Source organism: Pinus tabuliformis, chromosome J (assembly GCF_031772625.1).
Source record: "Pinus tabuliformis cultivar Carrire ecotype Pingquan chromosome J, CPIR1, whole genome shotgun sequence".
Lineage (NCBI taxonomy): Eukaryota > Viridiplantae > Streptophyta > Pinopsida > Pinales > Pinaceae > Pinus > Pinus tabuliformis.
In genome coordinates, this window is record NC_142295.1 from 824,016,679 (window position 1) to 824,042,396 (window position 25,718).

Genomic DNA, 25,718 nt, shown 5'->3' on the forward strand with positions numbered 1-25,718 from the left:
TGTTGTAATTGTTGTCAATTTTGTTGTTTTGTTCAAAAAACTATTCCACAATGCTATTACAGGCTGGTTCCCCTGCGTGGGCAGCACACTTCTCGAGTTTTGGACTGGTTTCCCCAATGAGGGCAGTCATTTTCAGTTATTGTTTGTTAAAACATGGTAAAATCTGAGACAGGTTCTGCAGAGGCCGGTGCCTCCATGTATTATTTTTTGTTACATTAATAGAATTAGTCATATTTAGAAAGAAAAAAAAAAAAGATATTGGTATGACTGTAAACAGTTAAATATGACCTCAATTAATAATAAAAAGTTATCAATTCAAAAGAGTGAAGGGAACTCTACTTGAATGGTTCATGAGGCACAATACTTGCTAAGGTTTTGCAAATGGGGTAGCAAGCTAAGTGGGCTTGATTGTGGTGAAAACTCCACACTTAAGCATGCTTGAGCCAGAGGCGATCTAGGATGGGTGACCTCTCGAGAAGTCCTGGTTATTGGGTGCAAGCCCCGGAAGTGATAATTGATGCTATGTGATTCATTTCACTAGTTTCAATCCCACTTCTTCACCCCTGTGAGCATCACCCGATGCAATGAGTGCTAAGTGGACTATTCAAAAATCATTTAGTCAGTTACGACTACCTCTCATGAAAATGGTCATACATTAATGACTTACTTAACGCAGTTGAATCCGAAAAAATGATATCTAATATAATGCACTACGAAAACCCCTTAATACTTAAAACCTCTCATGAAAATGGTCATACATTAATGACCTAATTAACGCAGTTGAATCTCAAAAAATGATATCTAATATAATGCACTACGAAAACCCCTTAATACTTAATATATATATATATATATATATATATATATATATATATATATATATATATATATATATATATATATATATATATATATATATATATATATATATATATATAATAAAATTTAATTTGTTATGTTTTGATTTTTTATTAACTTGTGAATAGGCTTTGTTACAATACCATGGGCCAATACCATGGCTTATCAATACTACAGGTCCAAAAACACAACTTATTTCACAACCAAAATATTTTACAACAATATGACAAGATTCTTACGATAGATATTATTAACTTGTGAAAAATAGCCTTTGTTACAATACCATGGATTATCAATACCACATGCCCAAAAAACATGAATTATTTCACAATCAAATATTTTATAACAATATGACAAGATTTTTAACCGAAAATATTTCTATAAACTCAAATTATGGATCACAAAAGCTTAAATTCAAATATGACAAGATTTTTAACCATGGATATTCACCCTCACTTTACCATGGATATTAACTTGTAAATCCACTTTGTTACAATACCATGGGCCAATACCATGGCTTATCAATGCCACATGTCAAAAAACCATAACTTATTTCATAGTAAAAATATTTTATTTTAATTTAATTTTACAATATTTTTAAACTGATTCTAAAAGGGAAATGTTACAATTTGAGATATATCTAAACCCTCTATCCTCACGACTACTAAATTAAGGTTTTAATAAAATTAAGCTAAGATGGTTCTATGTCAATTCTTTATATATATATATATATATATATATATATATATATATATATATATATATATATATATAGAATCAACATAGATTCATGTTAGCTAAGGATAATATATTAAATATAGTGCGTGATTTTTTTTTAAGTTTTTTATTATTTTATTTTCTTTGACATGATTGATCCAAAATATAGGTTTAATATTTTACAACCAATACCATGAGCCAATTCCATGGCTTAATACTATAAGTCCAAAAACCATTAACTTATTTCACAACTAAAATATTTTACAACAATATGACAAGATTTTTAACCATGGATATTCACCCCACATTAGGGTACATATTATTAACTTGTAAAAAATAGCCTTTTTTACAATACCATGGGTCAATACCATGGACTATCAATACCACATGCCCAAAAAACATAAATTATTTCACAATCAAAATATTTTATAACAATACCACATGCCCAAAAAACATAAATTATTTCACAATCAAATATTTTATAACAATATGACAAGATTGTTAACCATGGATATTCACCCTCACTTTACCATGGACATTAACTTGTAAATCTACTTTGTTACAATACCATGGGCCAATACCATGGCTTATCAATACCACATGCCAAAAAACCATAACTTATTTCATTGTAAAAATATTTTATTTTATTTTAATTTCACAACATTTTTTTAATTGAATCTAAAAGGGAAAATGTTACAATTTGAGATATATCTAAACCCTCTATCCTCACGACTACTAAAAATATTCTCATAGAAATTAAAATAAGGTTTCAATAAAATTAAGCTAAGATGGATCTATGTCGTTTATATATATATAAAGAACGAACATTGTTCAATCATAGCTAAGGATCCAAGGGATGAGAGCAAGCAAATTGACTAATTATAATAGATTAAATATAGTGCACGATTTATAAAAAATTTTCATTATTTTATTTTCTTTGACATGATTGATCCAAAATATAGGTTTAATATTTTACAACCAATTAATTTTTTCTAATTTAGATAATTACTTAAACACAATACAATGTGATCAAATTCAAGAGAGAGTTGGAGAGGGGGTGGAAAGAGGGAGCGAGATGGTGAAAAAGTTGGAGGATAGAGAGAGAGAAAAAGAGAGTGATGGGGGCAAGAGAGAGTGAGGTGGGAGAAAGGGAGCGGGAGGAAGGAAGAGAGAGGAGAGAGAGAGAGATGGAGTTGGAGTGGGAGAGAGAGGGAGGAAAGAACAAACACATAGAGAGATAGAGGTGGAGAGAGAGAGAGAGAGGAGTGATAAGGGAGAGATGGAGAGAGAGTGAGTGAGAGAGGAGTGGAGGGAAGAGAAAGAAGAGGAGAGTATAGAGATAGGGAGAGAAGGGGAAGGGAGAGAGATGGAGAAGGACAGGGAGGAGGGGAGACAGTGATAGAGTTGGATGGAAGAGAGAGAGAGGGGGGAGTGATTTGGGGGGGAGATATAGAAGGAGGTGGGAGATAAGGGATAGAGAGGAAGGAAGATAAATATGAGGAGAGAGAGATGGAATTGGAGGGGGTGGGAGGAGGAGGGAACAAGAAAAACATAGAAAGAAAGGTGGAGAGAGAGATGTGTTAACAAGGGAGTCATGGAGAGAGAGTGAGGGAGAGAGGAGAGCGGCAGGGAATAGAGAGAAGGATATAGATAGAGAGGGAGAGAAGGGGAAGAGAGAGATAGACAGAGAAGGGGAAGGGAGAGAGAGAGTGTGTGTGTATGTTTGTGGGGTGAGATAGAGACAAGGAATAACAAAGAGACACAAATACAAATATAGATATTATATAGCATTATATAACCAACCTAGATCCATATTAACCCTATAACTATCAAGTGCCAAGAGAGATCCAATCTCTCGAGGTGAAAACATTTCCTCAAGTTTTGCACTAGAAAAAAAAGTTTGCACCTCAAGAGATTGGACCCCTCTCAACACTTGATAGATCCGAGAATAAGATGGTCGATTTACGTCGGTTAATATGAAATTAAAGTAGTTTTTATTTGATATTATAGTCTTAAAAATTAAAATTTCCCTTCAAATTAATTTCAAATTAGAACTAGATCCAATTAGATTCAACGAATAGATTTTTAAAAAATACATAAAATATTTTTTTTACTAAAAAATATATTTTTAAAATTACAAATTATTAGAGATACATAGTGCAAAGTTGGCTCACCTTTACACCATGTGAGGATGAAGAAGTGTTTAAGGAGGGATAATGTTTCAACCAATCCTTAACAACCTTTCAATCCCCTATCACTTGTAAGTTTAGTTTGCTTGACACAATTAAGATGACTAACATAAAAAAATGATTCATATTATTGTAGTACTTGTTAGGTAGTTGTATTTTTTTCTTAGACTAAGTTAGTCATTAATATTAGCCATTTTTAATTGTATTACTTATTAGCTAGTCACATATCTTAACCGTGACTAAATTAGTGATTTGTGTTAGTCATTTTTAGTTCGATCACTTAATATTGTTCATTTTTTGTAGTATTTCACACGGAAAAGCTATGGTGACTAACTTTTTTATTCACCTAGTCACTAATTGCTCATTTTGTACTAGTGAGGTGTTTTTCCAAAGGATATTCACAAATGGTTGTAGATTTAACAAATTTAACCAAAAAGAGGGCTTTCAGATGGTCTAAAGAGGCACAAGAAACTTTTGAGTGGTGTAAGGAGGTGATGAGCACTTGTCTAGTCTTAGCACCTCCTGAATTCTCACACTCTTTTGTATTGTAGTGTGATGCATTGATGGAAGACATGGGAGCCATGTTGATGTAGGATAAGCACCCAATAGTCTTCAAGAGCTATAAACTCAGGGAAATAGAAAAATTTTATTCCATCTATGTTAAAGTATTGTTCGTTATCATGCATGCATTGGTGAAATTTAGGCAATACTTGGTGGAAGGAAGGTATGTGGTCAAAACTGACCACAATAGTTTGAGGTACTTCATAGAGCAAAAAGATGTGAATGAGAGGCAACAAAAAAGGTTAATGAGATGCAAGCGTATGATTTTGTTATTGAATATGTAAAAGGGAAGAAAATGCAATATTGAATGCCCTCTCCAGGAGACCAGCAACATGTTCTCTCAAGGAGATCACTACCAATTGGAAGGCACTTTTACTAGTCCAAGATGATAGGTATAGGGTAGTATATGACATCATTTTCGACAAAGGCAAGATTTATCTAGTCCCTAAATCGACTCTCAAAAGAAAATTCTTAAAGGTTATCCATGATTAACCTATAGTCGATCATGAGGGATACTTCAAAACATATTGGCAGATAAGGGAAATGTTCTCTTAGGAGGGCCTCAAAGAATATGTATGGAGACATGTAACAAAGCGTAGTACCTGTCAGTAGAATAAGGAAGAACATACTCATCAAGTAGGATTGTTGTAGCCATTACCCACCATAAACCAAAAATGGAAAAGTATTTCCATGTATTTCATTACAAGGCTTCTAAGGGTACAACACAGAGATTGCATTCCAATTGTATTTGATATATTGACCAAGTTTGCACACTTTATGGTAATCCCATTAGATTACAAGGAAGAGCAAGTAGCAGATTTTTCAAGGAGATCATTAGACTACATGGAGTACCCAAATATATAGTCAATGACAACGATAGTTTATTTCTTAGTACCTTCTAGAAAGAAATTGTTTATATTGCAAGGTACAGAATTAACCTCGAGCACTAGTTATCACCCATAGAAATATGTCTAGACATAAATCGTAAGCAAATGCATGGAAGGTTATCTGTGAAATTATATGATCGAGCAATAGAAGACCTAGATCTGGTGATTGCATTTGGGGGAATACTACTACAATACTACTCATCATATGTTTACTAGTATGACACCATTATAAACACTATACATGTATGACACTCCTTCATTTGTTGAGATGGAATTCAGGGATAGCAAGGCTCCAAAAGAAAAGCATTGCTTGCAAGAAAACCAGGGCATCTTCAAAGTCCTTAAGGAGAACTTACAAGTTGCATAGAATTAGTAGAAGATGAATGCATATCACAACAGGATTGAGTGCAATTTCCAGGATGGAGACTTAGTTTTCTTGTGATTATAACCATATAGGAAATCCTCCCTAAAGAGGAATGGAGTATAAAAAATGAAGCCTTGGTTTTATGGAACCTACAAAGTCGTACGAAGGATTGGGGAAGTAGATTATGAACTACAAGTACCAAAGGAGAGAAATATTCACAATGTATTCCACGTATTGTGTCTCAATAAGCTGTTAGGGAAGCTAATCACAACTTCAATTGAATTACTTTCATTGGACAAGAAGGGAAATTGATCCTAATCCCATAGGAAATTTTGGATACTAGGGATATAACCATCAAGGAATATATAGTTCAATGGAAATACCTAACCATAGAAAATGTCGCATGAGAAGGGAAAGAGGTATTGCAGCATCCCAATTTACAGTTGCTTGAAGATAAACAATTTTGATAAGGGAGGACTGCAATTTCCCTTTCCAAACAATAACAGCAAAAATGATTGACTTAGTATCCTACCCAAATTATTTTAGGCAGAGTATCAGTTGGTTTAATTGTTTAATCAAAGGTAACATTTTAATAATTAAATAAAAGTGGTTAAGTCACTTAATAAAACTAAAGTGAACCATGGTATTTCCAGCCACCTATGGTATTTCAAGAGGAGGAAATGATTATAAAAATAATGAAGGCTCAAGGGGGATTATGTGTGGATGTTTTGAGAATTCAATTTGGAGCTCTAATAGCTTATAAAGTGAGGAAAAATCCTCATGGATATCTCAGTTTGGTGATGAAACTATCCACCCTAGTTGGTGGTGATTAGTTTCGGTGGTGAAACATCCACCCTAGCTAGACAAGACGGAGAACCACTTCAGGTTCTTCGTTGGTGTTCATTAGAAAATAAAAATCAAAGGTTGGGGACCAAAATAAGAGACAAGATGCAACAATGTGCATCTCTTCAAGGAGGGCGAGTTAGTAGCAAATTGCACCACTTGAAGCAGAGCCAATTTACTTGGCAGAAAAGGCTAAAATGTTTGTCAAAGATTGCATTTGCTAAGGATCAAATTGTGAAGGATGAATTATCCTAGAGTTGTGGAGGATGAGTTAAGAGGGTCGAGTTGCTTTTCTAAGGGCACAGTCACCTACAGAGACAAACACAAAATTAGAGTACTGAAAATCCTTGAATTGGGTTGATTCATTATAGAAGAAAGAAGAGCAATTTTCGAGAGGTCGACTTACTAGGGTAATTTCTGAAAAAGGCTGAGTTGTTCCAGCCATATTGTAACTTCTGAAGAGGTTGAATTTGAGCTAGTAAAATTTGCCAAAGGATTTGCAACCAAGGGTCAAGCTAGAGAATTTCTAACTTCTGAAGAGGTTGAATTCGAGTCAGTCTAATTTGCCAGAGGATTCGCAACCAAGGTTCAAGCTAGAGAATTTCTAAAGGGAGGTTGAGTTATTTCCAATGGTTAATTTGCCAAGTTTTTCCAAAAATAAATTGATGTAAATTTTCCTCAATATTATTATATATGTGTGTGTGTGTGTGTGAATTTTGTTATATTTTTTTGGAAAAGTTGTTTTTTTTCAAATTGTAGAAAAATATAAATTTAAATAAATAGATAAAAAAATTCCTAATGTGTAGCTCAATTAGTGATCGTCCTGATATTAAGTATTTGGTGTGAGAGGCTCTCTACATCCCAATGTGATGGAGATGTTTGTGGAGTCATGTCTTAAATAAAATACTTCAATTCCCACCTTAATTTTGCATGAACTTTGTATAGAGAGATAAAATATTTAGAAGTAAAAAAAAAGTTAATTTAGTTTCTAGGAAGAGGGAGATATGTAATTTCTTCAATATAATAGGGAGTTGATAGATATCATTGAAAAATAATATCATAATATTCCATGATGTGTAATTTTTGACATGTAATATTTAAAACTAAAATACATTAATAACAAAAAATATTTTATGGCCAGCCATAAATAAAATATTTCATTGTCCATATTAAAATAATTTTATATCAACTTTATTAAAAAAAAAAAAGTAATTTCAATTAAAAAATTTATTGACTTTATAAAGGAAAAAATTATATCAAATATTTTGAGCAAAAGATTTTACATCATATATATATATACATCTTGAGTAAAATATTTTAACATCATATAGAGAGAGAGAGAAAGAGACATATACCTTATTATTATAATAATAGATGTTTTATAATTCAAAGTATGAGGTAAATTTGTAGTTACTTCAATGTTTAATATGGATTTGATATGTAACATTTTAAAAATTAGTAAGAATAAAAATAATTGAGTGTGTGTAGAAAGAAAGACACATACCATAGATAAATAAACACCCAACATTTCATAAAATATTAATAATGAAGATAATTCAATGTGTATGTGTGTAGAGAGAGGGGTCTCAATGTGTGTGTGCATTTTATAAGAGGAATACGTGTGTGTGTGAAGATTTCTCATGTCATTGGGAATTGAATCCGGGTGGAGAGGATTCCATTTCCTTGTCCCGACCACCTAGGATAATCCGAATTGACCATGTGTGTGTGTGTGTGTTTTCCAAACATGAGGGGGCAAGTATTGACATTTTAATATGGATAATGTTAATGATAAATAAAATATTTCAATGTCAACTATGTATATACATTAAAAATGTGAAAACAAAAAAAATTCTTATAGGTAAAACATTTTTTAGTGAGGTACAAATCTTTTGTCAAATTTTACACTTAGACAAATATTTGCATCTTCATAGATTTGATCACTCTTAATGCTTGATAAATCAAGAATAAAAATAAATCTATACTCGCATATGAACAATAAAATTTAAAATTAATAAACCAAACCAAAATATATATAATCTAAATTATTTGAAATTAAGATGGGCACTCATATCATCTAAACCAGAATATTATAGCACAGGAAAAAACTATTTATCCATTGTCTATCAAAAAAATATAATATAATCTATAGCAATCTGTCCACTTTCCTTTTTGGCTGCAATTACATCATTTGTGAATGGCCGACAGGCAAAACTCGACCCGCGAATGATTTGCAAGGTGGTCAATGGGAGCAGGTTTGAAAAGACAACGTAACGCAACCTACAAGCTCAAAAGTAGATATCACGAATCCAAATTTCACAAGTCACGGTTTTGATTTTGCGTTGCCATTCACATTACGTAAAACTGACGGGATCGCACCGAGTGAATGAGTGTCAAATGAGACCCGAGAGGTCGTAAAACTAGTATATAAAACTATTACTGTACATTCATTGTATTTAGACCATGAGTATTAGTTACATGACAAATATTTGATCAGAAAGATTTTATTTTATGATGATTTTAAAATATTTGTTTGTGTAAGAGTTAGTCTAATATAATAAAAATATAGATTAATCAGAAGTATAAGCATTTTTCAGGATTAAAATCAATCTTCTTTACACATCAACAAATAATTTCAAGTTAACCAGAAGTAGAAACATTTTCCAGGATTAAAAACTTATTTTTTACACACAAAAAAAAATAGACTAACCAGAAGTAGAAGCATTTTTCATGATTAAAATCTTACTTCTTTACACATCAACAAATAATTTCACGTTAACGGAAGCATATTTCATGATTAAAATTTTCTTTATACATCAACAAATAATTTCAAGCTATCTGGATTTTTAATATATATAATAATAATTCTTATATATATATATAATTTATAAGGTAGTTTAATTCACAGAAGAAAAAAAAAATTTCAAAACATTTTTTTTTTTTTTTTTTTTTAATTTTAATCAAAATTTGATAAGGTTTTTTAAAGACTTTAGATTAAATTGTTTAATCTACATAATTTGAGTGCCCCTGGAGTTTTTTAGGGTGCTGAATTCATTTATGCATTTATAAACAATAACAAAAATCTTTAAATTATATCACCAGTTTAGTGAATCCCTGTGAAAAATGTTATTTCCTCTATAAGTTAGACTATGCCTATATATATATATATCTATATATATATATATATATATATATATATATATATACCCAAGTTATCACAATCAAACTCTTAGGGTTATGGATTTCAGAGATCTGTGGCTTGAATCTTTTGGATCAATGACCGGAGAATCCACAGTTTTAACATTTTTGTACCAACGTTTCAAATCCCAAATGGGATCCATCATCAGGATATGAGAATGATGATGACAGAAGAGCAACAAAGAAGTAATAAATAGCGATGAGGATGTCGGCTGTCACTTTAGGGTTATATTAATTGGTGGAGTCACTTTAGCTATTGAGAAGTCACGAGTTCAATTCTTGAGACATTCTAGATCAAGATCTTTGGTTGAGATGGGTAATTCTTTCATGTAAATTGCCGGGACTCCACAGAATTTGACCAGCCATATGAAACAAACAAAAACATTGAAATAGATGAATCACTATCTTACTATTAAGATGTTAATATAAATAATGCATTACCTCAACTAACAAAATCAATAAATAAATTTGATTTGAACTTATTCTGATAATTTAATAAAATGAATGTGCAATAAAATTAATAATTATAATTTAATTTTAAGATTATGGATTCATCTCTATATAATAATTTTTGAAGGCATGTTATTTTTTTAATTTTTTTGATTTAAATTTTATAAAATTCATATTCTTAATTATTAAATCCACTTAAATCACATTAAAAAAATCTAAAATAAATTATATACATTATAAATAATAAAAAAACAAAATACAAAAAATAATCCAAAATAAATTGTATACATAATATAAATAATAACAAAATTATATTTGAGAATCATATAAATAATACAAAATAATCTTATTAGAATTAATATTTTAAAATAATGTCTACACTTCAACTAAACAATTCTTGTAATTAATAATTTCACTGAAATAACAAGTCACTTCATTATTAAAAAACGTTATCATATAATATTAAATAATAATACTATATATAAATCTTTCAAATTAATCACATCTTTAAAATTGGATCGACTTTTTTAGAATTAATTAGTCAACTGAAACTTAGACAACAGAGATGGTTCTATAGAGGTTGTGGCCTCTGCCGCAACATATTTCTAAATTGATAAGGGTGGGTATATGCGCTTTGTTCGGTCTCCCATGTGGACTGGATAGTGGGGTCTCTCCTCTGGATTTTTAATTGTAACATCAGTTTCAATTACTTTTTAAATTTTGACGACGCGTACTTATTAGGCAACCAGAGTCAGAACACATTATACGCCAACTGCTTTATATGATTAAACACGCAGTTTATATGATGCTGCCTCTGACAATGTCAATACCTTATTTCTGCATTTCAAATTCAAACCTTCCTTTCTTGAAATTGTTGCAGCCTACAAATTTAACTAAATAAAGCAGCGTTTATAATCTGCCTCTTCCTATGTCAATGGTATATTTCTGACTGTTTTAAATTCAACCTTTATCTTTATTGAAATTGTACTTGGATTTATAATTAGTGCTGGTAAATTTAATTTTTACCTTTCCTGAAATTGTGGTTGGATTTATAATTGATTATGACAACATTTAAGTGTTTGTTTAAGAATTTCATATCAATTTAAGAAAAGTACAATCTTTATCCTTATTTTTTTAAATTGATATATCATTTTTTAATGTTTTTTTAAGTTATCAAAAAAACCTCTTTGTTGTTTATGTTATTTTTGAAAGTTAGAGGGTTAAGTGTTTCACTCTAAATGCTCTAGTAATATTCTTTTACATTTGAATTTGGATGTGAATTCCTTGGTATTTATTTCAAAATGGGGTTTGAGTTTTCACTTTCAATGCTTTTGCATATGCTCTTTTGTGTGTAAGTGCTATAGATTCTAAATTTTGGACCATGATTTTTTTTGTTTAGTTGGTTTTGAAAAAGAGTTGTTTTTAGTGTAGCTTTTTAGACTTTCCAGTATTGGAATCCCATGAAAAAAATTCAGGTGAAATTTTGATTTGTGTTATTTAAACTGGTTTTTAACTGTATATATAGATTCAACACCTTGAAAAACCCCTAGGGCACTTCAATTGTGCAAGGATTACCCATCAAACTTGTGATTTCAATAAATTCCTGCCAGATTTTAGACAAATTAGACCAGAAAACGCCACCGAAAAAGCTTCCAAAAAGTCGCACTAAAGACAACTCAATTTTGAAAATGTTCACGTGCATGTGTTTTTGAAGACAATAATTATGCAAATGGACTTTTGTCGAGAGTATGTTTGCATTTTGTCATGGTTAAGTTATTTTCAACAACCATTGTGTATTTTTTATATAATTAAACATGAAGGGCAATTATTGTTATGTTTATTTGACTTTGTCTTTTTACTATTTTGTTGACGGTGTTGGAAATCTATCAACCAAGTGGGTCTCCCCGATGTGAAGTCTCAATTAGACCTCATTCTATTTGGAGTAGCAGTTACATCCGAGGTATCGGTCTCGCCAACATAACTCAAACATTTGTCTTAGCTGTAATTAATAACATAAAAGAGTACTATGTGCATAACCTTTAAAATTGGCAAGTAAGTTGACAATGTGAAACACCAATTGCAATGTGTAAAAAGAGACATTCATGAGAGGGAAGAGTGAGTATCTATAAGGAAAGTAATAGTACTATCCTAAGAAAAGCACACAAGAGCAAGACAAAATTTATTCGTTATCTAGCGAAATAGTTCACATAGACACAACGAACATTAAAGCAAATCCAACACACATTCAACAAGATAAGTACCAAAGTCAATGAAGTAGTTCAATTTCCTTAGTACATGAACAAAAAATATACCTTAAACATCCAAAGAATAGTCTTACAACATTCACGATACACGCATAATAATGTGTTATCTCATCAAGCTTATGATTATTAGGTGAAAGATCCAAGTACACAGTTACAATGGCGAGCCACTAGCTCTAATAGTGGAACATTAAGTCACTTATTGCTTCTCCAAAGAATGATCTTTTCTCCTATGCTATGCTAGAGAAGTCAAGGCTAGCTCTCCAAAGGCTAAGCCTCCAAAATCCATTTGTTTGAGTTATGAGGTTTCTTTTATAACAAGAATAATGACCTTTCATATCCTCTATGACCCTTGAGTTACCCTCATGACTCTTTAACTTCTAATGTGACCTTTGGACTTCTCTATGACTTTTGGAATTTTCCTAAAGACTCGTTTCTCCATGTATGACTATGTGACTTTTCATATTCCACATATGACTCTTGGATTTCCACACATTACATTTTTTCCTTTCCTTTTAATAATTACATCATTACATCCACAAAGTATGTGGCAAGACACATGGACACGCATGACACTATGATGGCACTTGCATAAGTCACAACTTGATAATGATGACATGGAATTCATGATGAGGTGGCAATGCCAAGTTATTCTTCTTTTTGCTTTGCCTTTAATTATCATGAGAGGTATGCTCAACACTTCATCTTCATGAAATACTTGCACTTTGTTCTTCATCTTCACCCTCCAAGGGGCTAAATGATATGGAGTCTTCATGCAGTCTTGATATTTGGTCTTCTGTAATAAACTAGTATCCCTTGATCATCTTGTTTGATGGCTTCTTCATTGTTTCTACTTCACAAGGTCTTCTAGCGTAGTCTCCTTCTCCTCCTTTCTAAGCATCATCATGTCATGTCACAGTACAGTACATACAAATGAAATTCACTCATGAGTACTGAACATGGAGGAAGGCTCAAGGATTGCGCAGTGTGAAGTTCCAGAGGCCAGGAGTGAGGTATTGATGCTTACAACTAGGCAATGCATAGTTCTGGAGGCTTAAGAAATAGGATTGTGTAGTTGAGGGTCAAAGTGAGGTAGGCTTTCCCACTGTGACTACACAATGTGCAGTTTTGGAGGGAGATTGGTCAGTGGATTGCATAATTGCATATCTCAGAGAGACATAGAGACTGGCTACTAAAAAAGAGTGTGAAATACGCAGTGAAGGGCTAACTATGGGAGTTGATTGAGCAATTCTGAGGGTAGGAGGCAATAGTTGAGCATTGTGATTGTGTAATGCAAGGTCCTTGGAGGAAGAGACTACGCATTGTGAAGTTACAAGAGGAAAGGATGCATGTGTGAGGCTTGCAACTATGCAATGTGTAGTTCAATAGGGCAAAGTGAGCTCAAGTTGATCAGGCATGAGATCTTCCGAAATTTGACTAAGTGTGGGTTCAGTGAGGTATAAATGACACCAAGGTCGAACTTGAACATGATCACAACCTTAGAATAATCAACAACACAAAATTGAACCCTCAGTACTCAAATTCAACATAATTTCCTTGATACGACAACAAAACAATACTCTCCTCCAAGTGTGACACTTAGGATACACTTTGTGAAGGCAATGACGACACTAGTGAAACAGTGCTCAATACTTGGTGAATACATATAATGCATGCCTTTATGATGGATAGAACATAATAGTGCAGGAGAATGCATCAGAACTACCCTTCAAGAATGTACTAATGACTCCCTTTGATTGGATGTGACACTTCCCTAACCACAAGATGACACTTGCGAAAGTAACAGAAAAGTGCGAACGACATTTGCAAAGGCTTGAAGAAATTTAAAATGACACATGCCAGAGTGAAGAAAACATGAAAATGACACTTGTTAAAGTGAAAGCAACCAAAAATGACAGCCACAAACATGAAAGCAACTCTTGCGAAAACAAAGGTGTGTTTAAGCGGCAGTTGAGAAAACTCACCGAAATAGAAGTACAATCATAATTGAAGTGAGAAATACTATCAATAGAGAGTGTTTATTGATTTTTGACATGTATTTTAAAGTACACTATGCTTATGGATTACACAGACACTATCACTAGTGATTGTGCAAGCCTTACCTTCAAGAGTTGTGCAATTTTTATCTAAGATTGCATAGAAATATGTGTGTTCATGAATTTATCGAAGACAGAACATGTGCCAGTAAGTGAATTTGACACTTAGAATAAGACTTAATACTTTCTAGACGACCATGAAGTGACAATGGAATGATATATGAAAGATCCTTAGTAAGCTCCAAAATTGAAGTGTAAGAAAAATTTTGGAGGGTGTTTGTCGCAGCGAAAACACTTGGCATCACACTGGTACAACTTCAACTTCTCTGCTCAAGTTTCATATTTAAGTGCAAGGTCTCAATATTTCAGGAAGTATTGATTCACCATGTGGAATTCCTCAACTTTTCCACTTATCCCGGTTAAAGATATAGTCTCTTTTATTCCTTGCTTAGCTTCAAACACATTAACATAAGACTAGTCATACCTTAAATTTTCGATAGGGGAGAAGGATAATAAGTATACCGATATTTTTAAGCACATTCCTTAGTGTTTCTCCACTGCCAGCAAGCTTGGAAAGTACCCTGACGGAGTCACCTCAAGGAGACACAAGCATCACTTTTATGCCACCAAGCCTGAATAGTACCATGATGAAGTTGCTTGCTTCACCTCTCTCCAAAGGAAACCTTTCTATTCTTCACCTTTTATTTCATTTTCTTAAAGATATGCTTCAAGAACTTATTGAAAATTTATAGCATGGGTGGAAGAGGGATCCCGACTTATTAAGATCATGGAAGCTTGTTCCTTGTTTAAGGGATTTCAAATATAACTGAAGTTAATATTCTCATTTTAAATTTTTCTCTATAAGGGATTTAGAATAAATATTCATTAAAAAAACAAGTTTGAAGAAAAAAAGAAAAGGATAAATAAAGGTGTATGGATGCAAATTTAAATACTCTATAGTTAGGTGAGAACAAAGATAAATTCCTCACATCAAAACAACTTTATTTTCCTACATCTCAAAGAGCATGAGGGCCATATCATTTTTAATTTTCATTGATAAAATTTTATATTTCTATATGCAACTATGTTAAAATTCTTATTGTACATGTGCTACCTACATCTCAAAAGGGCATGAGGGGCGCATCATATTTTAGTAATGATAAATGATTTTTCTAAAGGTTTCTCATTCATAAAACTTTAGGTTTCTAAATCTGACTCTATTAAAAGTCCCCACTGTACATGCGGCATAATGAAAAAACCTAGAATAGCATGGACATAACCTAAGAAGGAGAACTCATTATGAATGTTACGTGCTCAACATTTCAATCACTTTTCTAGTATCATCATCAAGATTTGAGTCTCCTAATGATGATCCCACAAAAGGGATCTAAACATCGAGCATGTAACATTCACAATGTAATTTCCTCCTCACAAATATTTACCACTACATATGGCTCTCTTCACAATGGACATAGACATTGCCATATTCTATTTAGTGCTAATTTCATATTCCATTTAGTGTTTCTTTCTATTTTATAGTTATTTACAATTATCATAATATTCTAAAATAAAATACGAATGTTAAATATTAATAATAATAAATTCATAATTCATTTTTTTTGTTTATAGGTGGGACTATGCGTGAAAAACACAAGACCAAAAGTTCACACCCTTGTCTTTCGAGGAGTGGGATGGATACCATTGATAGAAAGGATGAAGCATACCCTTTTCCTAAGCTACCTGAATGCGTGATGAATCCTGCCAGATCATGAAATCAAACTAATAATTAAGCAAACTAAACATAAAGAGAAATGTAGCAAGCGGAACCAAGCATTACATTAATAGGTGGACATTTAACATAAAATATTTTTCTTTAATTCCTGAATTCTGTCACTTGGAAGTTGAAGTTGAAACTTGAAGCTACTAGCACCAACTACAATCTTCTCCATACACAAGAAAAACCAAGTTGAAATTGAAAAAAAATTGTTGAAGTGTTGGCTTTAAATAAAATTTCAATTGTGTGAAGTAATAAAAGAAATTATTGAGCACAAGGCTCAAAGATAGAGTAGTCTTACTTCATCATTAATTTCCCACCTTACTTCATAATATTTTAGAAGTTGAATATACGAATCAGAAGTTAGAATGAACATTTTTTCTTCGGACATAGGGTTTGTGGAATGATCTCTAAGCAAGCTCCATATAGATTACATTTTTATAGTTTTTAATGTTTGTAATAGAAATTGGCACTTTGTTTCCCATCAAAATATTGAATTTTACGAATATTTTCACTACAATTTGTGAATCACCTACCCAAAGGGCACATTTGTACACGAATCATCTCTTTGCTTAAATAATGTTTTTATCTAACTTTGATTGATAGGAGTCGATGACATAACTTGTATGAGGTCGTCCAACTAGTCCCTTTTATGAAATTGTGAGAGTGATTTATATGTTGGTTTGGACTCCAGACTCTCATCAACTTAAAAAAATATTGACGAGATATTAAAAATATTTCCCTTCTTTTGAAATAAAGAAATTTAATCTAACCTTTGCAATTTACTAGTGTTTTTGATATTTTAAATTTTTTTCTAAGGGTAAATTTCTTTTAGCCCTTCACCTAAGGAAGGCCTAACATGGGTTCAATTTTGAATGTTGATACTAGGTATTGAATGAATTATATATCTCTCTTATTAAAAAGTAAATGACTTTTTTTTTTTAAATTTCAGTTAATTTTAACTAAATGGATATTGAAGAATTTTATTATTATCAACATTAAAATACTTTGTTTTTTACTTTCTTTGAATTGAGACTTGAGTTTGGCGTTGAGATGTATTAACCTTGCAAAAGCTAGGAATGGAAATATTGAAAGTCCTTTCTTTAGAGGTCCTAGATATACATATATATTTACTAAGTTAATATTGAAACATATTAGTTAACATGGATACTCAAATAGCTTATTTAAATCCTACATTGAAATATTTTTTTTTAAAAGTAAGAGAATTTTATATTTTTTCACACTAGAAAGTGAAAATATAATATTTTTGTTGTCCCTTTTTACTTTTAAGTACTTTATCTCTCTCTAAACTTGATGTAAAATTATGTTAACATGGCATCTAAATATTTTACTTATGGTTGAATGAGAGTGAAATATTTTTGCCACATCTTTATATTTGGTATTATTATCAAAAAAGAACCTAGTGGGAACAGTGCGAATGGGATTATTGATATTTTATAAAGATTTTAATTAAAATTAACTAAATATGTATATCTTTTTTCTTATTATACCCCACATTGTTTTTTAATTTAGATATATTTTTAAGGGACACACGTCAACTCAAGGTTGAGCACAGAAATAATTACACATATTCATCATGGTGTGTTTGAAAGAGATAGAAAAAGTAACTGAAAATAAAAAAGGTTTTTAATATCCTCATATATATATATATATATATATATATATATATATATATATATAGAGAGAGAGAGAGAGAGAGAGAGATTATATTCCATGGATATATATTTAGATTAATATGCAATGTATAAAGAGAGGGGGCGAGAGAGAGAGAGAGAGAGATTGTATTACATGGATATATGTTTTCTATTTCTTATAATTAAAAATTATTATTGATATGTTACTCAAAATGAAGAGTCTTGCATTATTTCTATACTTAACAAGGATTTGACACATGGTGTAGGCACATAGACATATATAAAACAAGCATAGATCCATATTAATCATAAATATATGATCCGGATTTAGAGAGGAACGCAACAAATTACAGAGATAACCATAAATACAGAGATGAGATAACCATAAATACTGAGATGCAGCGTAAATAATACTTCATTTCATTACTGTAAAATACTGAAATGTGCTTACAAACAGAAATGGAAATAAATCAGCTAGGGCGATGGTAGCTTATCTCTGAGAAGAGATGTAGCGTCTACATGCCTCTGAACTGTTCTCCCAAAACTGTGTTACAATGAGGCTCAAAGGCCTATTTATTGTTGAGAAACAATGGAAAACCTTTCACATCCCGAAACCTAACCCTAGAAGATGAAACGCCAAATTGTGGGCCCCGTTTGGGTAAATTGGTACATCAATTTCCCGGGGTCGTAACTTTGGCATACGATCTCCGTTTGACGCATACAATAGCTCGTTAGAAAGATCTATCCGAGCACTACCACTTTGGGAGGCAACATCGGTCCATGGGCCCATGTTGCCACAGATTCCCAAAAAAACGTCGTTTAGGGCCTCAAAACGGCTCCAGAAGTTCAGGACCCGAAAAACTACTAAAAATAGTAAACTGTGCTGCAATTTAGGAAAATGAAAAGACTGAAAGAGATAGTTGTGGGGGTCCAAATGGGATAGGTGGGTAGCCACCAGCATCCACCTGGATCAATATATGAAGTGTCAGAGGGATCAAAAGGCTAGAGCTACAAACCTTTCTTCAAGTTTTGCACCATAAAAGACATTTGCACCTCTCAATATTTGATCCTCTAGGCCCTTGATAAATTGAAGCTTAAGATTGATCTATAAAGGAAATTTGGACATCAAATGATTTTATCCCTCTAAGTGTGCTTGATAGATCTGGACTTAAGATGGATCTATCCTCGTAAATAACATAAAATTAAGTTAAATTAAATACATATGTGTTGGAGTGATAACATTTAAAAGAAGGTATTGATTTAAATCTATTTAAAATTCAAATTTAAGAGAGATCAAATTTATTAATATATAAAAAATAGAAAACAAAAAATGTGAAATAATTAAAGCATAATATAAAATTAAATGATAATATATTAAAAAAAAATCTAACAAGAATTGTGAATAGCTAATATATTAAAATACATTGAGCTAAAGCTCAGTTTAGATACATGATTTACATAAGAAAATTGAAACTAGTGGACATGGTCAGAATGGAATATGTATCAACGAACATCTACAGAATTTTGACCTTGAACCTTTTGAACAAAATGCTACAATATCTACAATATTCCACGTGTACATTTGCTAATATTGACAAAGAAAAAACTAAAATTTACAAAGCATCCAAATATTACATTAAACCATGAAGAATTATTCCTTAGCTTTGATTTATGAGTCTCCTAATTAAAAATTAAGGAAGGGGGGCATACACCATTTTCCCATGTCCCAAAATTTCACCTTGATTTAGCCTTCACCCCAAATTAGCCATGGCATTAGCCTTGGAGTTGTTTGATATGGGAACATGCAGATATTTCTTCTTGGGGATAGACTAACACAACTGATAAATCCACTTAGAAATATGACTTAAATTTGTTTCTTAGAGGGAAGATATCATGATATAGATGGTGAATTATATTCAAAGAAGAACCAAAAACAATCACCTCTTGAATTTCTAGATTCACAATTTACCTTAAACCCTGATATAAGGCATAGGTTTCAGATATGTTGTTGGAAGTGCTACCTAAATCCCAAGGATACCTATGTTCTTCTTGATTCTTAGGGGGAAAAACCCCACCCCCCTTCCTTTCCATCTCTTAAAAAATTAAAATTTTAAATATTCGATAAATTCAAATTAAAAATATATTTAAATTGTAATGTCCCTTTCCAAACCATAATAGTAAAAGGGATAAACTTATCATCCTACCCAGATTATCATAGGCTATAGTCAATAGAAAAGTTGATTAGTTGATTTAATTGTTTAATGATAGATAACATTTAACAATTAAATAAAAGTGATAAATCACTTAATAAAAAGAAGTGACCCATGGTAATTCCACCCACCCATGGTATTTCAAGAGGAGGAAATGATTATAAAAAGAAGGAGGCTCAAGGGGGATTATGTGTGGATGATTTGAGAATCGAATTTTGGATTTCTAGTAGCTTGTAGTGTGAGGGGAAACCCTTCTGGATATACTAGTTTTGATGGTGAAACTATCCACCCTAGTTAGTGGTGATTAGTTTCGATGGTGAAAAATCCACTCTAGCTAGTGAAGAGGGAGAAACACTTCATGTTCTTCATTGGTCTTCATCATAAAATAAGGTTTGAATATTGGATATTGGAAGAAGAGTCCAGTTGCAGCAGTGTGCATCTCTTCATGGAGGTCAAATTAGTAGCAAATCGCACCACTTGAAGGAGGGTTGAATTGATAGAAAAGGAGGGTCGATTTACTTTGTAGAAAATAAGGCCAAATTATTTCTTAGAGATTGAATTTGTAGAGTGTCAAATTCTAGAGTTGTGGAGGATGATTTAAGAGGGCCAAGTTTCTTTTCTAAGGGTGTACTCACCTACAAAGACAAATAAAAAATTGAAGTACCGAAAATCCTTGCACTAAGTTGTTTCATTGCAACATAAAGAAGATTGATTTTCCATACGTTGACTTGCTAGGGTAATTTCCAAAGAACGCCAAGTTATTCCAATCAAATCGTAATTTTTGAATAGGTTGAATTGGAACAAACCAAATTTCCAAGAGTATTTCTAGGAAAGGCTAAAGCTAGATAATTTTCAAAGGGAGGTCAAGTTATCTCGAGTGGTTAATTTTCCATGCTTTTACAAAATTAAATTGTATATAAATTTTCCTTAGTATTATTAATAAAATTGGTTGGGTTTTGTTGGGGCATATTCATAAAAAAATGTGATGGCTGATTGTCCAAATTTGTTGGGTTTTGTTATATTTTTTAGAAAACTTATTTTTGGGAATTTTTTTAAGAGGTTTTGGTAGAAAAAAATTAAGTTAAATTAAAATGGATGTTTTGGTGGTTTCAAAGCTAACTTTCTTTCCAACTTGAGGGTTTACATCCCTCAATGAACCCAAAGGATAGGAAATATGTGACATACAAAAGGAAAAATAAAGGATGATATCTCTTCCACTCTGGTTAGAAAAACAAAATGGGTGATGAAAAAAATCAGCAGTTTGGGAGCATCTTGAATGCCCTAAACAATTTGGCAAGAGAAAAACTAGAGTTGGTGCAAACTATGGAAAGAGGGAGGCAAGATTTGGTGTAGTTTTTCACTAAGTCTACTGTTGGTATTCATGGAAATCAACAAAATGTCAACAACAGTGGCACAAGAGGGTTGAATGGTCATGATGGGAAGCATGAGGTGAGAAACACTTTTAGTCCCACACAACATGGTCGTTATTCATAGAGGTCCCTCTTAGCTAAATGTTTAGAAGAAAAACCATCAAATAACCAAGGGCAACAAAGGTGAGGAAAAGTTTTTATTGATTACCTAAGGGAGTATTAGGCATTAGGAAAGGTGCAGCAATGTCCCTCCAAGATTTTTGAGCTATGAAAAATAGGAACAAGCCTAGAGATTATAGTTGAGGATCAAAATATATGATCTTCCAATGAAATCAAGGAAGATAACCATTCCTTCTTTTGATGGATCAGCTAGTTTCACAGCCAAAGCACGGGTGCAGAAGTTAGATACATACTTCCAACTAATCCCTATGATAGAAACAAAATCCATACAGTACGCTACACTACATTAAGAAGTTGAAGCTCATGAATGGTGGGACCATGGATTAACCATTTTGGATCACTCCAGTATCACTTCCTACTTGGAATTCACGAAGAGATTTATCAAGTTCCTTGACAAGAAGAATATCAAATTACATTTTAGTGGGTTGGCACAACTACGATAAAAAGGTACTCCATATATGTATATTTCATAATTTTAAAAATTGGCAGTGATGGTTATAGATGTATTCGAAAGCAAGTTGGTAATGTTGTTCCCGAAAGGATTATCTAATCCACTACATAATTGAGTTAAGGCTTTCAACCCAAACACACTATAGGATTCTATATCACGAACCAAAGGCATGGAAGATGTGGTTTTAAGAGGCCCGTAGTTAAATTCACTCCCCCTTAGAAAAACAAGGCGAACAAATCGTGGCAAGGTAAGATAAAATTAGAAGATGCCATAGATGAAATCAAGAGGAAATAATGTTGTCATAGCTACAAGGAACTGTGGGAACCAGGATATATATGTATGGGGAAAGGTAATGCTCATTTTATAAAGGTATTATCTAACAATGAAGAAGAAGAGGAATCGAGAGAAATTCTAGAAGATGGACAATATTGAAATAGCAATGAATAACCACTGTGGGTGGATATGAAGGGAGTTACTATAGCCAAGCTTTCTTGTGTTCCCAGGTATAACACTTTTAGAGTTAGAGGGGTTGTGCAGGGTCAACGAGTCACTATTCTTATTACACCCACAATTTCATAAATGCAGCCTTGGTAGCCAAAAGGCACATGACTACAAAATAGTTTGAGGGATTTGATGTTGAAGTAGAAAGTGGTTGTCATCCAACGTGTACAAGGAACGTATCATTATTAGATCTCAATAAGGGGAATTATCCCCTTACTAAAGACTTCTATGTGGTGGAATTAGCCGACACCGATCTCTTGTTGGGAGTCCAATGGATTATTTCTATAGGAATGCATTGGAAATATTGTCAAACTATGTAGATGGAGTTTGTCACAATTGATGAACAAAGACGGTCATTGAGGGGAATGACCAATGGTACTCTAAGGGTTGTCACGGAAAAATATATATATATATATATATATATATGGAGGCCATAATTCAGCATGGAGACATAGCTTGGGCTACAGAATGCTTAGTGAAAACACAATAACCTCCAAATGGAAATAAGAATTACGCTAGGAACATCCAAGCATTATTGAGCAAGAATTAGGTATTTGGAGAGATTCCATTAGGAAGGCCTCCTGACAAGGGATTTTATAGAACTAGAGGATGGAGTGAAGCTAGTTATAATAACTCCTTACAAGCACCCTAATAAATTTGAGGAAGATATTGAAAAGACTATATAGGATCTATTGGATATGGGACACATAAGGCCTAGCTCAAGCCCATTCTCTTCTTTAGTTGTGCTAGTCAAAAATAGGGATGGGTCCATGAGGTTGTGCATAGACTACGGGGCCTTTAACAATAAGAAGATCTAAAAAAAGTACCCTATACATAGGATTGACAAGCTATTAGACAATCTACATGGGCTAGTGTATTTTTAAAAAATTGATCTAAGGTCAAGTTATTACTAAATCAGGGTACGTGAGAAAGATGTACATAAAACGACTTTCAAATGTTGTTATGAACATTAGGAGTTTTTATTCATGCCATTTTGATTGACCAAAGAACTTAAAACTTTCTAGTCATGCCATTTGGCTTGACCAACACACTTGAAAATTTCTAGTCACGCATGGGCCATATTTTCAAGAATTTGTTGTGAAGTTTCTACTAGTATTTTTTATTATCTCCTAATATAACAAAGCTTGGGAAGAACACCTAAGACACTTGGAGGGAGTGTTGTGTATATTGGAGGAATAATCCATTTTTCGCAAAGGAGTCCAAATGTGAATTTGGAATGACATAGATTCTATATCTAGGGCATATTATCAGTGTGCAAGGGGTACAGGTGCATGCAGAAAATACCAAGTTATACTTGATTAGCCCACGACTACATTGATTTATGGGCATATGCAACTATTATAGGTGTTTTTTCAAAGGATATTCACAAATGTTGTTATCTTTAACAAATTTAACCAAAAAGATGGATTTCAGATGGTCTAAAGAGGCACAACAAACTCTTGAGTGGTGTAAGGAGGTGATGAGAACTTGTCTAGTCTTAGCACTTCCTGAATTCTCACACTCGTTTGTATTGTAGTGTGATGCATTGATGGAAGACATGGGAGCCATGTTGATGTAGGATAAGCACCCAATAGCCTTCAAGAGCTAGAAACTCGGGGAAATAGGAAAACTTTATTCCATCTATGTTAAATTATTGTTCCTTATCATGCATGCATTGGTGAAATTTAGGCAATACTTGGTGGAAGGAAGATCCATGGTAAAAACTGACCACAACAGTTTGAGTTACTTCCTAGAGAAAAAAGATATGAATGAGAGGCAACAAAAAAAGGTTAATGAGATACAGGCATATGATTTTGATATTGAATATGCAAAAGGGAAGAAAATGCAATATTGAATGCCCTCTCCAGGAGACCAGCAGAATGTTCTCTCAATGAGATCACTACCAATTGGAAGGCACTTTTGCTAGTGGAGTATTCCAAAAATAAAATTTTCATGCAAATCGATTGATAGATTAGTCCAGGATGACATGTATAGCGTAGTATATGACATAATTTTCTACGAAGGAAAGATTTATCTAGTCCCTAAATCTTCTCTCAAAAGAAAATTCTTAAAGGTTATCCATGATTCACCTTTAGTCGATCATCAGGGATACTTCAAAACATATCAACAGATAAGGGAGAGGTTCTCATGGGAGGGCCTCAAAGAATATTTATGGAGACATGTAGCAAAGCGTAGTACATGTTGGTAGAATAAGGTAGAACATACTCATCCACTAGGATTGTCGTAGCCATTACCCACCATAAATCAAAAATGGAAAAGTATTTCCGTGGATTTCATTACAAGGCTTCTAAGGGTACAAGGAAGAGATTGCATTCCAATGGTATTTGGTAGATTTACCAAGTTTTCACACTTTATGGTAATCCCGTTATATTACAAGTCAGGGAAAGTAGCAGATTTATTTTTCAAGGATATCATTAGACTACATGGAGTACCCAAATATATAGTCTATGACAAGGATAGTTGTTTTCTGAGTGCCTTCTAGAAATAAATTGTTTATATTGGGAGGTATAGAATTAACCTCAAGCACTAGTTATCACCCATATAAATATGTCTATACATAAATCGTAAACAAATGGGTGGAAGGTTATCTGTGAAATTATATGATCAGGCAACAAAAGACCTAGATTCGGTGATTGCATTTGGGGGAATACAACTACAATACTACTCATCATATGTCTACTAGTATGACACCATTATAAACACTATACTGGTATGACACTCCTTCATTTGTTGAGATGGAATTCGGGGATAGCAGGGCTCCAAAAGAAAAGCATTGATTGTAGGAAAACCATGGCATCTTCAAAGTCCTTAAGGAGAACTTACAAGTTGCATAGAATTAGTAGAAGATGAATGCATATAACAACAAGATTGAGTGAAATTTCTAGGATGGAGATTTACTTTTCTTATGATTATAACCATATAGGAAATCCTCCCTAAAGAGGAATGGAGTAGAGAAATTGAAGACTTGATTTTATGGAAACTACAAAGTCATACGAAGGATTGGGGAAGTAGATTATGAACTACAGCTACCAAAGGAGAGAAAGATTCATAATGTATTCCATATTTTGTGTCTCAATAAGGTGTTAGGGAATCTAATCACAATTTCAATTGAATTACTTTCATTGGGCAAGGAGGGGAAATCAATCCTAATCCCAAAGGAAATTTTGGATACTA